This window comes from Carettochelys insculpta, chromosome 8 (assembly GCF_033958435.1).
Source record: "Carettochelys insculpta isolate YL-2023 chromosome 8, ASM3395843v1, whole genome shotgun sequence".
Classification (NCBI taxonomy): domain Eukaryota; kingdom Metazoa; phylum Chordata; order Testudines; family Carettochelyidae; genus Carettochelys; species Carettochelys insculpta.
Genome location: NC_134144.1, coordinates 41,264,848 through 41,285,831, shown reverse-complemented (window position 1 = coordinate 41,285,831; position 20,984 = coordinate 41,264,848). Strand labels below are relative to the sequence as shown.

The window sequence follows — 20,984 nt, the reverse complement described above, 5'->3', positions numbered from 1 at the left end:
GGTGCCATAGGACTTCCTGTTCTTTTTGAAGATACAGACTAATTTGGCTACCTCTCTGATACTTAGACCAGCCAGTTATTCCCTAGGTTGTAACTGGGTATTTGATCTTTTCCTTCCTTTCTGGAGTATTTTGGAATCTTCTTTATTGAAGATCATCTAGTTGGATTCAGAGCAATTCTCCAATTTGCCAAGGTCATTTTGAATTCTAATCCTGTCCTTCAAAGTGCATGCGGCCCTTCCCAGCTTGGTGTCATTTGCTAATTTTATAAACTTACTCTACTCTCTATTTTCCAACTCATTAATGGTAATATTGAACAGCACCAGAATCAGGACTGACCACTAAAGGATCATGTTAGATATGCTCTCATACTCTGTCAATGAATGAGAGATAGCTACTCTTTGGGCTTGTCTACACTTGTCCCCAACTTTGAAGGGGGCGTGTTAATCAGGGTGACGGGAGATTACTAATGAAGTGCTGCAGTGAACATGCAGCACTTCATTAGGCTCATTCTCCCTGTGGCGACTTCAAAGCATCAAACTTCGAAGTGCCAGCACGCGTGTAGTCAAAATTTTGGGGAGTAAAGGCACTTTGAAGTGCCTGCGGCTACATGCATGCCAGCACTTCAAAGTTTGACACTTCGAAGTTGCCGCGGGGGAGAATTAGTCTAATGAAGTGCTGCACATTCACCGCAGCACTTCATTAGTAATCTCCCTTCACCCTGATTAACATGCCCCCTTCGATGTTGGGGGGCAAATGTAGACTCAGCCTTTGAATACTGTTTTTCAATCAATTAGCATCCACTTTATAGTAGGTTTCAACAAGACCACTTTTAGACTGCTTGTGAGAATGTCATGTGGAACTATGTCAAAAGCCCTATTAAATCAAGATATATCACTTCTACAGATTTTCCCTTATCCACTAGGCCAGAAACCCTGTCAAAGAAGTAATTTAGGTGGTTTGGCATGACTTGTTTTTGAATATTTCTTATAAGCCTATCATCCCCTACATGCTTACAAATGCACTATTTAACAACTTCCCCCAGATTCTTTCCAAATATCAAAGTTAAGCTGACTGGTCATCCCCTCAGCTACCTCATCTTGACAACCTGAATACATCTAATTTAGCTAAACATTTTAACCTATTCTTCCCCCTTGTTGTAATATAATATTGTGTTGAATATCTCATCACCAATAATGTATATTTTGTTTCAGTCTTCATTAAATAGGTTAAAATGTCATCAGTTATTAGCTCTCCTTTCCCGCTAAGTAGAGAAGCTACAATTTCCTGAATCTGTTTCTTGTTCCTAATGTATTTAAAGATCTTCTTGTCCTCTATGTCCCTTGCTAGGCGTAAACACATTTTGTGCTTTACCTCTCTGATTTTGTCCCTACATCGTTGTGTTCTGTTTCACAGTATTCTTTAACATTTTGTTCATGTTTCCACCCTTAAGATTCCCTTTTTAAATTTTTGGGTCATTAAACACCTCCTGATGGAGCCTCTTGGCCTCTTATCTTTCCTTCGCATCATGATAATTTGCAGTTCTCCCTCCAATACTGTCTCCTTGAGAAACTGCCAGTTCTCCTGAACTCCTTCTTCCATTAGATTTTCTTTCCTTGGGAATAGAATTACAATTTCTCTGGCTTTGCATAATTTTTTTATACGTCTATTGCCCTTATTCTTCTGCTCTCACCCCTTCCTTTCCTTAGGAAATCTGTCATTTCACGATTGCTTTCACTCAAAATTGCCTTCTGCCTGAACATTCACTACCAATTACTCCCTGGTAGTCAGAATCAAGTCACAGAGCTTGTCTCCATTGCCAGGAGACTGACTCCACAGCGATTGATCCACCTGGGTTAGAGTTAGAAGGTCTAGTGGAGACCTAGTAACTTGACCACAAAATGCTCTCCCTTTGACTCCGATATGCCACCAGAATGAGAAACGTAAGAAGAGTTAATGGGAGACCTTCTTCATTCAAATCAGCACAGTGCAATAAGTCAATCTAAACTACGTTGGCTCAGAAAGGAATGAAGTATAAAGCCCAATGGCGTGAAACACAGAAGAAATGGGGGAGATGCTTGGTGAAACCACACTTGTTATATGACTCAAGGAAGAGAAAGCGCTTGGGGGCTCTCAGGTGTTGCACGCTTTGGAGTGGGGGGCAGAAGCCATGTTGGAAGATATTTCCACAATAAGAATGGCTACTCTGGGACACCTGGATGCTGAAGATGTGAGCACCCCAGTTATTGGTGTGATTACTGGGAGGATCAGACCAGGAGAGGTAGCTGCCCGGAATATTTCAAGTGTAGGAAAACGGCAAACATCTGATGGGTGTGGACCCTTGAAGAATGAACTCTAAAAATTTGGGCGTGTGGGGGAAAGAGACCTACAAAGCAAAATATCTCATCAGGTAAAGGTGGCAAATCCAAGACAAAAAGGGGCACAAAGGTGCCTAAGTGCATGGCGGAGACAAAAAGAAGGGATATATGACAAGTGAGAGCTGACTTCTTCAGTTTTCAAGAGGATAAAACATCACTCTTTTTAACAGTGGTCATAAAGATGCAAAAGTGTGAGATGTTTACTGCTAAAATCATCGGAGAAGTAGTGGGGTGGAAAGCAAAGCAGCAGTCAGAATGGTGTGCTGTAAAGATGTGATACCTGCCAGAACCACAAAGGCTTTGGTGGGATCAGTAGAAACTTCTTCAAGTATTGTCCTGGCATCAGTGATCAAAAATGAGAGATGCTGCCAAGGACGAAAGGCAGTAAGTTTCCAAGATATAAAATATGAGACAGGACGAAAGACAAAGAAAAGATGGTAAATCATCACAAACATATACTTGCAAACTTGATCAGAGAAACAGGAATATAAGTTAATTCACACAAAAATAAAAAGGCCCCGGTGACTGAACCACCAAGAAACCTAATTTCATCAGTTCACATTCATGGCAGAGGAAACATCTGCGGAATTTCTGGCATCTTCTCGGTTGATAGTGCAATTCTGAAAATAGTCTTTTGCAGAGGGATAGCAGAAAAACTATCTCCCCTGGCCATCTGTACACAGGCAGAGAATTTCTAAAAAGGAGCAAGCTCATCCTTCACTTTCCCTTTCTTTTTCTCATCTCCCTCCTGTTTGCCCTCTGCTTTTAACAATGTATATATGAAACTGTTTCACACTTCCATCCTTCCACACATCATCTTTAGCTACGATCTGGCTCTTTTCCAGTAAGCTGAACTGGGATTTCTAAACCCAATTAACTGCTCTGCGGGTTCTGTTCTCAGACGTGCTGATTCAATGTTGTAGAAGAGGTGAATCAATGATGACCAACAACTAAAACACAAAACAGAGCAACCATTTACAGTCCTTCTTCCCTCAAGATGACAAAACGTCGTCTTTTTTTCTCTTCTCTGAAACTTCCTATGCACTGTGTTTTGGCAACAGGTGGAAGAGATCTTACCAGATGAAGCCAAAAGGAGTCTTTTGGAGTGCGATTCATCTGGACTGTGTGGATTTTTGGGTTTGCTTTGATTCCCTGACACTATTGCCCTTTGCAAACAACAACAGGCATCCTCGAAAATGTCCCTTTACTTATTAAATAGTAAAGGTTGTTTCCTCATTGGTAATTTCCAACCAGACAAGTGTTCCAGTCCATTTGGGAGCCCACACCTACCTTTTGCCTTCATTCCATGCTTGGAGGTAGACACTAGACCCTCATGCATATTCCCCCTGACCCTAAAGCTGATTTCTGGATTTGCTTCGTGGCACATTTGAGTTGCTCTTGACACATTTACAGCTCAGGCACACTGCTGTAGTTGAGGGGACACAAAAGACTAAGAACAACATTAAACAATATTACCAAAAGAAGCTGGAAAATGCAAGTATCTCCTTCTCTCCACCCACCACATAACAAAATAAACAACTGAAATGTTTTGCTAGATCAATTGCTCTTTCATCCTCCACACATTTTGCCTTTTCAAACCAGTAAGGCTTAATAATTCTTGTATAACCATAGGTGGACTCTGATATATCAGTGCAGGTACCTGGTGCACTGATAAAATTACAGGTAAAGAAACCAATTCTACCATTCTTCCATATACTTCCCTGTCACCCAGGTAAAGGGAATAGATAAATATGAAATAAACATCTCCCATAAGTGAAAATGGAAAGTTAGACACCTAAGGACAGAATAAATACTCCATCCCTTTAAGTACTAGCATCTTTATTATAGGAGACTAATGTAAAACTAGATTTTTAATCCAACAGCCATGATACTGGAAGCAAAAAAAAAATTATAGTAACTGGTAGCAGAATGCACTGAGGATTAAGTTGATATATGGCAGACCACATTGCAAGATTTCCTAAGCTTATGCTATCTGCTCATGAGGAAGGGGTGCACCTGATGGAGTAAGTCCTAAATGGTGTAGAGGGGCCTCTATTGAACACCTGTAGGCCTACATAATGGCTTACATTATCCATCAAAAACAGTGGGCATATGAACTTTGTACCCTTCTCAAGTCCCCATATAGAACAGCATCAAGCTTCTTCTCAGTTGTTATACACAACATTTAATTATGTGTTCTGGCCCCATCCAGAAGCATGAAGCAGAGTTACAGGATGTGGAGAGATTAGGACAAAAAGAGAACAAGGAAAGGGATGAAAAGATAAATAAGACATGGACATCATAGGGATGACATAAGAACTAAATATAACCAGTAAACAATTTCTAACACGTCATTTTAATAGACAGAAACTACCACTTTGCTCACCCTGCTTGCCAGTTCCTGCTAAAAGGACATCCATGTTAGGGGTAAGAAAATAAAGGGAAGCTTTTTTTCTTGGCTTAAAATGAGGGGCTTGCTGAAGGTTTACTGCAGTGGTCCTCAAAGTGTTTATGGCGATACCCTCACTTACTCCTTTTCATGCCCTTCCTCCCAGCGCCCAGTTCAGGAGTGGGGATAGGAAACTGGAGGGGGGAAGAGAAGTAAGAGTCCAAGACTGGGGCTCCAGCTGGTGGCCAGGAGTGGAGCTCCAGCTGGGATCAAAGGCGTGGATGGGGGCAGGCCAGGGGGTGGATACAGAGCTGGAAGTAGGTGGCACTCCTTCTAGCCTTGGCCCCACAGAACCACCCCCCACCCCAAACACTTTCCTCATGCCCCCTTAGTGGGGGCTTGTTCACAGTTTGTGTGCCTCTGATTTACAGGAACAGGTGAGGCTCCATTTGTTCCACCAGCCACCTGACTGAGAAGGCTTAAGGAGCATTTCTGATCATAGATAACCAAGCCAAAACAAAATCATAACGGTAGTGGGAAACTTGGGTGCCCTGACATCAGGATTGCATCTGCTTCGTGAAAAGGCACAAGACACCAACGAGTATTGCCTATTCTTTTTTTTTTTTTTTTAAATTGGTCATGTCTGATCACAAAGAGGTGACAGCTTTGGTGAGAGTCATAATGTGGAGATAGACCTCTTAGAGGCTGGGAGAGCAAAAATAATTCTATAAAGCTCCATCTTGAAGTGGAAAAGTCAGAGACTCCATGTGGAAATGGATCTCGTACTCTGCTAAATTCATACTAGGCAAAAACAACATATATGGTCCATGAAGAATGTTGAATACAGAAGATAAGAACCTTTCATCCACTGGAACTGCAACCAGTGGCCTCTATGGTGACAGGACTAGCCCATTGTTATCACCACAGAAAATCCCAAAGGGATGTAACAGCTTGCACATCACACACCACCTAGATTGATCTCTAGCTCTTAAAATGATCTAGCTGGATGTTCAGCCTATGTCCCTCACTGGTGATCTTATAGTGCCACAGAGGCTTTGGATATGGCTATCAATATCCTAATTGCTGTCTTTCTCCTGTTGCTTAATACAGAGCAGCTGATGAAGGCAGTGAGAATCAAAACCATCAACCAACCACTCCTCAGCACCCATATTTCAATCCTCTACAATAACAGTGGTATAACTGGCTAAATACAAAAGCAGCTTCCCCTCCCTTGGTGTTCACACCTCCAGATCAACTGCTGGTAGTAAGCCTCACCCTTGCTGACTGAGCTAACCTTGTTATCCCCACCCTTGCTCTGGCTTATTTATACCTGGCCCTGCAGATTTCCAAGACCAGCATCTGATGAAGTGAGTCTGTGCTCACGAAAGCTCATGCTCAAAACTTTTCTGTTAGTCTATAAGGTGCCACAGGACCCTTCGTTAGTGGTATAACTGTCCTTCCAAAGACCTGCAACTTTGTGGTAAGCCTGATGTCACAACATCTCCAAAGAGGGCTATAACGATGAAGCTGCTGTTATATGAGAATCTGCATCTTTCAAACATCCTCCAGTATTATGACACTTCTCAAGCTATTTGACAGTTGTCATAAGCGAAATCTAGAGTAGGAAGTTACCATTGGTGGCACTGAGCTGAACACCACTTTTCTCTAACACCTCAAATGTGCCAATTACCATTCCTATTGGCTCATTTTAATGAATTTCTGCAGTTAATGGCTGATTTGGTCAAGCAAGAAGTGGTATGCATGGGACAGGTTGTATTAATCTGGCCATCACCATCAAGCAGTCTCCAACTCTAGAATAGCCACTGAGCAAGAGGAGAGAAAAATTCCTGCCTTCAAGGAAGACTGGTTTGCCATTCTTCTTTCATGCCATTTGTAGGGGATCTTGGGCTGGGAACAAGGCTCTGTTAAAGGTGCAGTAAATAAGACCCACTCATCAGCTTTAGCCAATAGAATAAAGATGAGCCAAATTACTTGTGCCCATAATACAGGAACTAGGAGGACACCAAATGAAATTAATGGGTAGCAGGTTTAAAACTAATCAAAGAAAGTTCTTCTTCACTCAGGGCATAGTTAACCTGTGGAACTCCTTGCCAGAGGAGACTGTGAAGGCTAGGACTATAACAGAATATAAGAAAGAGCTAGATAAATTCATGGAGGTTAGGTCCATAAAAAGCTATTAGCTAGGGGTAGGAATGGTGTCCCTGGCCTCTGATTGTCAGAGGCTGGAGATGGATGGCAGCAGACAAATCATCTGACCATTGTCTTTGGTCCACCCCCTCTGGGGCACCTGGCACTGGCCACTGTCGGCAGACAGGCTACTGGGCTGGATGGACCTTTGGTCTGACCCAGTATGGCCATTCTTATGTTCTTAAAAGGAGGCAGCCATATCTGGGGCCAGAGAGTTTGAGGGGTGGAGGGTGATCAGTTGAAACATGGAGATATACACATCACATCACAAGAAGAGGATTTTTAGGACACTCTCTTTGATTCTTCTCTCGATGCTGATAAATAAGGTTGAAAGGCCACTAAGCTTTCAGAAATTAAAACAATGAAGCTCTGGGCATGAGTGCCCCTAACACCTGGTCTTCCTAAAGACAGAGGGAGTGAGGTTTGAGTCTCCTATGAGAATCCAGGACCTCAGGTGTTTTGTCTGAGAATTTGGGTACAAATGATTGTGAGCAATGTGTAAATAATAAAGCTGTCCCTAGAACAACCAACCCTAGCTGACCTCTGTGAAGAGTGACATGGAGAGTCAGTGAGGTCCAGACTCGGAGCAAGAAAATTACTGGACTTTGGTATTTTGCCCTCCTTAAAGTATTTGCAGCTGTCTTGCATCTTGTTCATTTCCTTCCTCTCTAACTGACCTTTTCCATGGATTCTGGCTGTCATGTTTAGCCAGAAGTGGCAGGAGAAAACTAGCTGTGAATTCTCACAAAACAGACTCTGCCGAGGCATATCAGCTCCAGAACTCCTTTGATGGCTCTTCCCAGTGCTGGTGCCAAACAGTGGAGCAGCTGCTGGCACAAGGACCTGAAGTTCCCCCCGGCCCCACTTTGATCTGAACCATAGGCTCTGCTCCAGCAGCTAGTAGTTCCAGGAAAGTACTAAAGGTAGGTGAATTCCCTGATACCCCCGAAATATCACCAAATGACCCACTTCTTACAAGAGCTGCTGCTAACACTGAAGGGAGAAGGTGAGAAAAAAAAACACGTCTAGAAATCAGGCCTAGCTCTGAGAAACCCACCTTGTATGGAGCCACAGGGCTGGGCTTTAAACATGACTATTATACTTCAAATGTGCCACTAGTTGGAGACATCAGTCGTAAGGTGAAGGGGCAATAACAGGGATTACATAAGAGATTTGTGTGTCTAATGCCATGAGAGGAAAGATGGCCTGAGGGAGGAAGGTCAGGATCAGAATTCAGGTGTTCAATTCATAGTCTTGCTACAGAGGTTGAGGAACTCATTCGATCTCCTTGTGCCTCAGATCCTCAACCTGTAGCATGGGGATACTACTACTTTCTTTTTCCCACCCTTATTTGTCTGTTTGGACTATAAATGCTTTTAGGCAGAGACAGTGTCTTACAAAGTATCCATACAGTGCCTCACTGAAGGTGACTTAGATCTCAGATAGTACCTGTACATGCCACTGCAAAAAAAAAAAAAAAAAAAAGTTGGGCGGGGGGGATGATAACAGCCTGTGGAGCATGGAATAAAGGCAGAAAGTGCATTAGTACCTGGCTGACAAAGGAACAGGTACACAAGAAGAAGAAAAGAATATTTTAATAAGTTTACCTCTGAAATGTACAAGGCCACCAATTAAAAACCAAAGTCCAGCTCAGACTATATTAATAATCCCAGACAACTGGGAATCAACACATAAAATCAACAGCTGTCATATTATTTACTCTATCCCTACGCCAAAATGCCTTTATACACCATGGCATACTGTAAGGGTTTCCCCACAGATCCCAGAAATGTGAACTATGACTTTTGAATGATAATCCAGAAAGCAATCAATTGTTTGCCAGTGCCCTGCTGGTGAGTTGCCACTCCAGAGACACATTTCAATCAATTCCATACTGTTTCATACTTTCTGGACTGTGTTGGTTAATTTTTAGGAGAGGAGGTCACTTGTTACCTGCACTGAAGTTATAAAAATAGTTCATGTAGCTAGCAATTCTACATGCGATACTAAAGTATAGGCAGACAAATACAAGAGACTCCATACAAGAAACACAATCATACCAGAAAGATACCCTCTTATATATTTTCTGTCCCCCAACCCGCTTTCTCCCTTCCCTCAGAGTAAGACAAAACACTGGAAGGCACCTGCTCCAGACCCTACTTGATTCTATCGTTCAAGGATAACTAATAGCTGCAGCAGATAAAATTATATAAAACTGTTTTATGGATTACTTCATTTCCTTTGCTATTAAAATAACAATAGAATAATAAAAATGAATGGAGTGGAACAGGACTTGAGAAATTATTAAGTCCAGCCCCCTGTCCTATGGCAGGATAGAGTAAATCTAGACGAGGGGTCCACAACCTCTTCAAGAGAGACTGGTTTTTTTGTTTGTTTTGTTTTTTTCTTTAACCAAAATATTTTGGGAGCCACATCACACACGCAGCTCTGTGTACACGTACACAAACATAATAGCTATACAGCAAATGATAAACTAAATAGGTGAAAGAACAAAGTAGCTTCTAGGAGGGATATTTATGCAGGAGCGGGTTCCTAGCTGGCACAGGGGTTTGGGGTGCAGGAGGAGGCGACGGGTCTGGACAGGAGTTTAGGTGCAGGAGAGGGTACTGAACTGGAACACGGATGCAAGGTAGTTTCTGGCTGGGAGGCACTTACCACATTCAACCCCCAGCCAGCCTGTGGCTTTGTAGGACTCAAGCTGTTTTCAGGCACACCATGGCCCCCTATGCTGCTCCTGGAAGCAGTCGGCAACTGGCATGTCTCTCCATGCCCCTTGAGGAAAGTGGGACAGCAGGTCTCTGCGGCTGCCCAGGTCAACAAGAGCTGCAGTGGCAGTGGTCAGTGGGAGCTGTGATGCTGGTGCTGAGGGGGAGAGGTGGTGTGTAGAAATGTGCCAACAGCCAGCCACTTCCGGGAGCAGCATGGAGTCATGGTGCCTGCGGAGCCCTGCTGAACTGCTGGATTTTCAGTAGCCCAGTGAGCCATAAGCGGCCAGCCAACGAGCCACCTGCACCTCCAGAGCCACAGCACTGCTGACCTCTGACCCAGACCATCCCTGACAGGTGTTTGTCCAGGGATGGGGATTCCACAGGCTTCCTTGGAAGCCCATTCCAGAGCTTAACAACCCTTATACTTAGAAAGATTATGCTCAACTTCTTGTCAACCCTGCACTGGGCATAGCAAACAATGATCCTGTTATAGCAGCTCTTAAGATATTTAAAGTTTGGTAGCAGGTCTCCCACTTTCTTCTCAAGACTAAACATGACCACTTTTTTCAACCTTTCCTCACAGGACAAGCTTTTATCATTTTTGCTGCTCTTCTCTGGACTCTCCCTACAATTTGTCCACCTTTCTTAAAATGTGGTGCCTCACACCGTACACATTACTTCAGCAGAGGCCTGTGCCAAGAAGCATAACATTGTTGACTCCTCTTCCATTTGTGACTCTCTAGAAATCCCAAATCCTTTTCAGCAGATCTTTTAACTACCACCTACTCACTTATTCCAAATTTTGTAGATTTACATTTGATTTCTCCTTCCCATGTGAAGTACTTTATGTTTACTTTTATTGAACTATGTCTTGTTGAATGCACAGGAATTCTTCAATCTGCCAAGGTTATTTTCTATTTTACTTCTGTCCTTCAAAAGGCTATGTCTACTCTAGCCCAAAACTTCGAAATGGCTATGCAAATGGCCATTTCAAAGTTTACTAATGAAGCACAAAAATACATATTCAGTGTCCCATTAGAATGCCGGCAGCTGCGGCACTTGAAAATTGACACAGCTCACTGCCGCGCAGCTCGTCCAGATGGGGCTCCTTTACGAAAGGACCCTGGCAACTTCAAAATCCCCTTATTCCTATCTGCTCTTAGGAATAAGGGGATTTCGAAGTTGCCAGGGTCCTTTCAAAAAGGAGCCCCATCTGGATGAGCCATGTGGCGGTGAGCCATGTCAATTTCAAAGTTTCGTGGCTGCCGGCAATCTAATGAGGCACTGAATATGTATTTCAGCGCTTCATTAGTAAACTTCGAAATGGGCTAGGGTAGACACAGCCCCTGTCTTTTAAATTCCTCCCAGCTTGGTATGAGCTGCAATTTTTATAAACATAACTCTTTATTATCTAAGTCAGCATTTCCCAAAGTGTGGTCTGGAGGCCACTACTGGTCCTTGGGGGAAAAAAAATTCCAGTCCTTAGAAAATATACAAATTATTGCTATGTACTATTATTATTGTGAATAAATAATAAACAGTGAAAATTTAATCATGTTTCATTCTTTTTTTATTATGCATTTATATTTTTGGGCTGCAGAAAAAGGTGCTGAAAAAATCTGGGTCCCAACTATATAAAGTTTGGGAAACCCTGATCCAACGTCTTGAATAAAAGTATTGAATAGCATAAGACTCAGAACCAACCCTTGTGGACGCTATTAGATGTGCCCTCCCAGCTTGACGGTGAACCACTGATACCTACTCTAGGAGTACAGATTTTCAAGCAGTAGTGTACCCATTTAATAATAATTCCACCTGGACTAGATATACCTAGTTTGCATATGAGAATGCAATGTAGGTCTCTATCCAAAGCCTCACTAAAATGATGATATACCACATCTGCTGCTTCCCTGCTATCTACTAGGCCAATAATACTGACAAAGAAGAAATTACAGGATGAACCTCTCTAATCCAGAGCGCTCTCATCCAGCTACATCCATACTCTGGCATGATTTTACATAGTCAAATGACCACTTCTCATGGGTGCGGTCAAGTTTCCTGTGGTCCTGTAAAGTTTGTTTACATCCACCAGTCCTGGTTCTCAGGGTTCTGTGCTGTTATTTAGGTGTCATAGAATCATAGAACATTAGGACCGGAAGGGGCCTTGAGAGGCGATCGAGTCCAGTCCCCTGCCCCGACGGCAGGACCGACCACTATCTACACCGTCCCTGATAGACATCTATTGAATCTGTTCTTAAATATCTCCAGCGAGGGAGATTCCACAACCTCCCTTGGCAACTTATTCCAGTACTTGACCACCCTGACAGTTAGGAACTTTTTCCTAATGTCCAACCTAAACTTCCCTTGCTGCAGCTTAAGTCCATTGCCTCTTGTTCTCTCCTCAGAGGCCAAGAAGAACAAGTTTTCTCCCTCCTCCTCATGACACCCTTTAAGATATCTGAAAACCGCTATCATGTCCCCCCTCAATCTTCTCTTTTCCAAGCTAAACAAGCCCAATTCTTTCAGCCTTTCTTCATAAGTCATGTTCTCCAGACCTTTTATCATTCTAGTTGCTCTTCTCTGGACCTTCTCTAATTTCTCCACATCTTTCTTGAATTGGGGTGCCCAGAACTGGACACAATATTCCAGCTGAGGCCTAACCAGCACAGAATAGAGCGGTAGAATGATTTCTCGTGTCTTGTTCACAACACACCTGCTAATGCATCCCAGAATCATGTTTGCTTTTTTTGCAACAGCATCACACTGTTGACTCATATTTAACTTGTGATCTACTAGAACCCCTAGATCCCTTTCTGCTGTACTCCTTCCTAGACAGTCTTTTCCCATTCTGTATGTGTGAAACAGATTATTCCTTCCTAAGTGCAACACCTTACATTTATCTTTATTAAACTTCATCCTGTTTACTTCAGACCATTTCTCCAATTTACCTAGATCATTCTGAATTATGACCCTATCCTCCAAGGTAGTTGCAACCCCTCCCAGCTTGGTATCATCTGCAAACTTAATAAGCGTACTTTCTATGCCAATATCCAAATCATTAATGAAGATATTGAATAGAACTGGTCCCAAAACAGACCCCTGCGGAACCCCACTTGTTATGCTTTTCCAGCAGGATTGAGCACCATTAACAACTACTCTCTGGGTATGATTAGCCAGCCAGTTATGCACCCACCTTATTGCAGCCCCATTTAAGTTGGACTTGCCCAGTTTGTCGATAAGAATATTATGCGAGACCGTATCAAATGTTTTACTAAAGTCCAGGTATACCACATCCACTGCTTCTCCCTTATCTACGAGTCTCGTTATTGTGTCAAAAAAAGCTATCAGGTTGGTTTGACGTGATTTGTTTTTTACAAAACCATGCTGGCTGTTCCCTATCACTTTACTACCTTCCAAGTGCTTGCAGATGACTTCCTTAAATACCTGCTCCATTATCTTTCCTGGCACAGAAGTTAAGCTGACTGGCCTGTAATTTCCTGGGTTGTTCTTATTCCCCTTTTTGTAGATAGGCACTATATCTGCCCTCTTCCAGTCTTCTGGAATCTCTCCTGTCTCCCATGACTTTCCAAAAATGAGAGCTAACGGCTCAGCTACCTCTTCTATCAGCTCCTTGAGGATTCTAGGATGCATTTCATCAGGCCCTGGTGACTTGCAGACATCTAATTTTTCCAAATGGTTTTTAACTTGTTCTTTTTTTATTTCAAAAAACTAACTCTACCCCTTTTCCACCAGCACTCACTATGTCAGGCGTTCCTTCAGACTTCCCTGTGAAGACTGAAACAAAGAAGTCATTAAGCATCTCTGCCATTTCCAAGTTCCCCGTTACTGTTTCTCCCTCCTCACTGAGCAATGGCCCTACCCTGTCCTTGGTCTTCCTCTTGTTTTTAATATATTTGTAAAAGGCCTTCTTGTTACCCTTTATGCCTGTAGCTAGTTGGAGCTCATTTTGTGCCTTAGCCTTTCTAATTTTACTCCTGCATTCCTGTGTTATTTGCCTATGTTCATTCTTTGTAATTTGTCCTAGTTTCCATTTTTTATAGGATTCCTTTTTCAGTTTGAGATCATGCAGGATCTCCTTGTTAAGCCAAGGCGGTCTTTGCCCATATTTACTATCTTTCCTACATAGGGGAATAGCTTGTTTTTGGGCCCTTAATGATGTCTCTTTGAAAAACTGCCAACTCTCCTCAGTTGTTTTTCCCCTCAGTTTTTCCTCCCATGGGATCTTACCTACCAGCTCTCTGAGTTTACCAAAATCTGAAATCCATCATCTCTATTTTGCTGTTTTCCCTCCTACCAGTCCTTAGAATTGTGAATTCTATGATTTCATGATCACTTTCACCCAAGCAGCCTCCCACATTCAAATTCTCGACCAAGTCCTCCTTATTTGTTAAAATCAAATCCAGAACAGTTTCTCCCCTGGTGGCTTTTTCAACTTTTTGGAATAAAAAATTGTCTCCAATTCAGTCTAAGAACTTATTGGATAGTCTGTGCCCCGCTGTATTAGTGTCCCAGCATATATCTGGATAGTTAAAGTCCCCCATCACCACCAAATCCTGGGCTCTGGATGATTTTGTTAGTTGTTTAAAAAAAGCATCATCCACCTCTTCCACCTGGTTAGGTGGCCTGTAGTAGACTCCTAACAGGACATCACCCTTGTTTTTTACCCCTCTTAAACTAACCCACAGACTCTCAACACGTCCATCTCCTATGTCCAAGTGTGTACATTTTTTATACATAAGGCAACACCTCCCCCTTTTTTTCCTTGTCTATCTTTCCTAACCAGGCTGTAGCCTTCAATACCAACATTCCAATCGTGTATTATCCCACCAAGTTTCTGTGATGCCAATGATATCATAGTTGTATTTATTTATTAGCACTTCCAGTTCTTCCTGCTTATTACCCATACTTCTTGCATTGGTATATAGGCATCTTAGATATTGATTTGAACTTTCCCCCCAGTTTTTTCCTGGCCCTCTTTTTACTCTGACATTGTTGCCCATGCTCCCTCCTAATTCTGACCCATCTCCCAGGTTTCCATGTTCTCCACTTACCTGCGGGCTTTGCTCCCCTGTCCCCGGCAAACCTAGTTTAAAGCCCTCCTCACCAGGTTAGCAAGTCTGTGTCCGAATATGGTCTTTCCCCTCCTCGAAAGGTGAACGCCATCTCTGCCTAGCAGTCCTTCCTGAAATAGCATCCCGTGGTCGAAGAAACCGAAGCCTTCCCGGCGACACCATCCACGCAGCCAGGCATTCACCTCTAGGATGCACCTGTCTCTGCCTGAGCCCCTACCCGCAACAGGAAGGATTGAAGAGACCACCACCTGCGCCCCAAACACCTTCACCCGTGCCCCCAGAGCCCTGTAGTCACCCTTGACCTGCTCGGCATTACACCTCACAGTATCATTAGTGCCCACGTGGACAAGAAGCATGGGATAGTAGTCTGAGGGCCGGACAATCCTCGACAATGCCTCTGTAACATCTCGGATATGGGCCCCAGGCAGGCAGCATACCTCCTGAGACGAAATGTCAGGGCGACAGATGGGTGCCTCCGTCCCCCTCAAAAGAGAGTCTCCAACCACCACTACTCTGCGTTTCCTTCTTGCAGTGGTGGCAGGAGACTTCTCAGCCTCGGGGGTACGAGGCTTCTCCTCTTCTGTACTGGGCGACTCATCTCCTGTAGCAAGTACAGCATAACGGTTTTCCAGTACCACAGTGGGAGGGTTCTGTGCAGGGGTAGAACACTGCACCCCTAAATGTCTTCTAAGAGCCCAGTAAGCAGTGGAAATGTTGGCAATATGCCAGACAACATTGGCCTAACATGGTCTGGCAAATTCTCATGCCCAGAACCAGTCAGATCTCTGGGGTTCCAGATCATAGAGGTTCAACCTGTACAGTGATTTGGGATGATTTGCTCTGGACAAATCCAAGCTCTCTATTCCTTAGTATCCTATTATCCTTCAGCTCAGGGGTGGGGAATCTTTTTTGGCTGAAAAATCAGTTGAGGGCAACAAACAAACCAACAAACAAAAACCCCTCTCTGACTTGGCTCCCAAGTGAGAAGGTGGGGGGGGGGAACCCATGGATACGGCACCCACTCAGAAGCAGGACAAATGAAGAAAAAGACACTCACCTCTCTTCCCTCAAGCTCCTGCCCCAGAAAGAGACTAGGAGGGGCGGCCATGAGGCTCAGGGCTTAATCTGGCCCTTGGCATAACCCCGTTGGTGCCCCAGGGCTAGTAGATTTTTTAAGGCCCTCGTACACTCTGGGGTAGCACAGAATGAGGGGTTCAGTGTGCAGGAGGAGGGTGCCAGGGAACAGTCTGGGGTTGGGGTGTAGGGTGTGGGCAAGTGGTAGGGTACAGGAGCAGCATGGGGGGTCAGGATGCAGGGTCTGAAATGGAAGGGGTGCAAGTGCAGTGTGAAGGTGGGTATAGGATGTCTGAAAGCGGGTTCAGGAGTGGCGTGCAGGGCCTGGGAAGGGAAAGGGTGGGGCAGGGGCAGGGGATGAAGTATTATACCAGGCACAGCTCCTGGGACAGTGCAAGTGGCTCCGTGCAGCTCTGGATACTGCAAGGAAGTGCTTCCTGCAGCCGCCCCTGCCGCTCTTAATGGCTGTGATTCCTGGCCAATGGAAGCAGCAGGGGTGGTCTCTGGAGGAAGTGCTTCTCTGCAGCACAGAGAACTGTTTCCTCCTGGCAGCCAGGCAGCGCCAGCAGGCTGGATCCAGCACACTGGATCCAGCACACAGCTTGCATTGATCAGGCCCGCAAGGCTTGGCCCCCACCTCCATAGTGGGGAGCTGGTGCTGGTGCTCCACCAATGATGACCCCCAAATGGCTGGAGCACCAACACAGCTTGCCCCACTGTGGGGGGTGGGGAGCCCTGAGCCTCGCAGGCCAACTCCTGAGAGTGGGCCATAGGTTCCCCACCGTGGCTTTAGATATTATACTTCCCAAGGTTCTCTTTGTTCTCCCTTTTAAAAAGAGGTACAATTTTTACTCCACTCCAGTCTTCAGAGATCCTCTAGGAATTCTCAAAGGTAACAGCTGATGGTTCCCAGACAGTTTTCGCGAGTACCATCCAAACCCTAGGATGAATTTTAACAGGCTCTGCCAACGTGAACACATCAAACTTATACAAATAATCTTTAACCCGCTAACCTTTGCTTATTTTGGCTTGCAGTCCCCTTCCCTCCTAAATGGAGAAACTAAATTTTCCTTCATCTTTGTCTTACCCTTAATAAATGTAAAGGCCCTCTTCTTCTTGAGTTTCCTATCCCTTGCTACTTGTTACTCAGTTTGGGCTTGTGCCTTTCTGATTACGTTCCTACCCATTTGCTCTATTCTTTTGTCCTCCTACTTAGCAATTTGCCTCTTTTTTTCCGTTTTTTGATGGATTCTTTTTTGGTTTGAAGGTTTTTAAAGCACTCGTGATGGAGTCAGATTGGTCTCATACAGCTCTTCCTCTCTTTTCTTTGCATCATGACAATTTGCAGTTGTGCCTTCCTATTGTCTTGTTGGGAAACAGCCAGCTCTTCTGAGCTCCTTTTTCCCTTCAGTTTTCCTCCTGGGGGATCTTACCTGCTAGTTCTCATGTGCAAATTCTGATTTTTTTTTTTTTTGAAGCAAGTGATTGCCTGAAACAAAGAATCAGGTAAGAAAATAATTTTCCAGCTAGCTATCAAGCTTTCTTCAGACAATGCAAGAAATTAACAAGTATGGGCCTCAAAAAAGAAAAATCTTTCAACTTCAGCAAAGGACTCCAATTCAATAGGCTATATGATTATTTTCACTAAGAGAAATGTTTAAAATTTACTCTTTTCCCATTTTGTTTGCTATTATGAAGAATTCCCACATTATTTTATGAAAAAAAACCCCATAATATCATCCTACTGATGTGCAAGCTACAAGCATAAAAAATTGCCCAATAAACCAAGATGTAAAAAGGGCTTTCATCAACAGGGAGACATACAGCAGCCAACAAGTTCCAACAAGCTGAATAATCACAAACAGGGAAAAACCTGATCCAAGCATTAATAATTCAATTAGTATTCATTGAACAACATTGATTTTAAAGAATTTATTTCACAGCACTGTTGCTGTCCTATGTACTTTCATAGCACTTCCATTACAGGTTTACATTACATCATGACAGCAATGATTACGGCATGAATCTACTAAGTACTCCTGCTTTAAAAACAGGGTGATACAAATTTAAGAAATAATTATTTTGAAAATGCTGAAAAGGGAAGTAAGAAATTATTTTTATTAAATATTAAAACTTTACTGCTTGAGACTATATATTAGTAACATAATGCACAAATGTAAAAAGCATACGCACTTTTGGCCTCTGGTTTTAAAGTTTGTTTAGTCTCTTTAAATACATTTAAATTAGTTTCTGCCATGAACCATTTAGGACAGTTTTCTCATCTGCAAGTGATGGCATCACCAACGCTCTAGGGCTGCATCTACACTAGCAAGTTCTTTTGTAAAAAACAGGCCATTTACAAAAGAAACCAGGGAGCATCTACATACAACATGTGCTCTTTCAATCGGAAATCAAAAGAACACAGCACTTTTTCTGGCAATGCTCTTCCTCTCCCAGATGAGGAAGAGCGCCATTTTATGAAAGATTCTTTCAGAAAACAATGTGTGTAGATGCTCCAGGGGCCCAGATTTTTCGATCCCCAAACTGCTTTCAAAAGAGCAGGAGCTGTGTGGACACACTCTATTGAAAGAGCAGATTGATTTTTTGATTTTGATTTTTTTTTTTTTGGATGGACATGCTCTTTAGAAAGTTGGTGGTTTTTTTTTGGAGAGATCTTCCAGAACAACTTCTTTCAAAGGATCACTGTAGTGTAGATGTAGCCCAGAAGAGAAAGGAATATGGCTCTTGGCTTTGCAAACAAGGCTCTGTTTTCACTAAGAGAAACATGGCTGTATCAAGTGTATGATAGCCAGCAGGGGCAGGTCAGCCTGACGTTCAAAGGAAAAAAAAAAAAATCACAGAGGAACTCATGGAAAGGTGAGGATGATGAAGCTCACTGAAATGCATTCCCCAGGCCCCTACACCCTTCCACCTAAGCTGAATTCTATAAGTATTGTTTAACCATTATCATGTTCTCCCATCAGCACAACAGATTAGATGACTTACGCCAACAAGTAGCATTAACATAACTTGATTCAGTGTAAATACAGCGTATTGAAATACTGGGGAAAATTACATTAGTCATAGCATTTACATATACACAAGTCCATATTCCCACAGTACAATATTTATCATCATCATATGATGTTTATCAAAAGCAGACCTTCTCCACTTTACAGCTCATGGAACATATTCGGAAAATTTCAGGACAAGTCTCTAGTGAATCATGCAGGTACTTCGGATCAGCTATTGTAGTTCTCACATTTGTGGACTCAGATCTGGCCACCGTCACAGAGCCTTTTTGGAGACAGAGTTGAGTTCTACTGCTGCAGTTGAGACTAAATGTGACTTGCCTTTAGAAGCTCTGGGCACCATGACTGTTTTGCCAGCCAGATAGAGAATGATCCCTTCTGCACTAAGATACGGCCTACTATGCTTGGCCCCTGCAAAGAATGTATTCACACATGGCACAGTCAAAATGTTGATAAACTAAAAGCATAGATATACAGAACAAGGTTATTTTGATGGACAGATAAATTGGTACCTGAAAAACCAGTCTGATCTGCTTGGCTGTATCACAGTTGTACAACACTCTAAAAATACATATGAATTCCTTTATGTACTCCTATCACCTGACAATCAGCTGCTGAAGTGATGCAACATAACATCACATTATAGATTTATTTTTGCAATATATCAAGTAACATTTAAAAGCAAAACATGCTGATTCTGGGTCCAGTTCTTGTGTTGTTTTATCTAGCTGGGTGGGTACAAATCAGTGCTGTGTCAAATCCAAGTATTTGTCTTTTTTTAAGCAGGAGTGCTATACTGCTGATAAACTTTTAATTAGAAGTCAGTCAATTTTTATTACAGCTTCCACAGGTCAACAAGACAGACAGATTCTTTAAATCTTTCTTCTGTTGCTCAACTTCTTTTGCCCAGGAGACCTTTTCGCATCATAATTCTTACATTATTCACCCACAATAAACATTTGTTTTCTAGACTCAAATTGTTTTTATACTAGCATCTTCTGCAACATGTGAGCTTACATATGGTAATACAAACACTTGTGCTACCTCTAAGTGTACCTCTCTCAAGAGCAAAGACCTCTTGGATACACTATCACAGTATCATACAACAGAACAATTCATGTTCCTGGTATCTTTCTAAAAATATTGAAATTGGCTTGTCAACAAAACTTAAACAGCCATAATATATCAGTGTACACACACACTCAGAGTGTACACTATGAAACACATTATTTTCCCAGCTGGCATGACATTACATGCAATTTTACACACCATGCTGCAGCAGCTTGTGGTAACCAGACAATGATCACTATCACTGAAATCAAAGAACTCATTGCATGTCATCTCTGTAAATGACCTCCGGTGCACATCAGTTTCCACATAGGTATATATTTGCTAAGCTTTTTATCTGTAGACAAAAAATACACCAATGGCACCGTGGGAGTTTTATGAAGAAAAGAAAGGCAAATTATAATCCCATTTGCCAGATAGTTTGCTTGCAACAATGCAGACAATCGGCTTCTCCTCCTCATTTCTTCTGATAAACGGGATGACAACTAATCACCATTCAAAGCGTTCCCACTTTTTCCTCCTCCGTTCTCCACGTATCCAGACTGTTACCCTCCAATCAAGAAAAATCTATGTCTTCCTTGACCCCTAACTAAGAAGATATGGTGTTCAAAACCAGCCTTCAAAACAAGAAAGTCTTACCGGATGCAGGTCTGTGAAACCAAGGCATGCCCTCCAGTGTGTGTGGTGCGTGCACGCACGCACGCGGTTCTATATCACTCTGCCCTTTAAGGAAGCACCATAGGAAGGGCAAAATTAAACATTTAAGGTTAAAATGAAGTCGGCAATTCACAGAAGTGTAACCTCCAACCTTTTTTCTCCATACATATTCTTTTTGGGGAGGAGAAATATTCCCTTAGCACTGCTGGAGAAAAATACTTACATTGAATCCAACTTCCTCTTATAGTGCTTGCATAAGAAACAGCAGGAGCACTTTGGACCCTCCTATTCTCTTCCCATGGCACATAATAATAGCCTATGCTCGTGTGGGTTACATCTCCTTGGTTTGCTGGATTTA

General features: G+C 42.9%; 1 protein-coding gene across 1 annotated transcript in view; it reads right to left on the bottom strand.

Annotated features, from left to right (window-relative positions):
* The window catches only part of FIGN (fidgetin, microtubule severing factor), a 131,389-nt gene that overhangs the window by 49,868 nt on the left and 60,537 nt on the right, over positions 1-20,984 (bottom strand). The gene's annotated exons all lie outside the window — the stretch shown is intronic.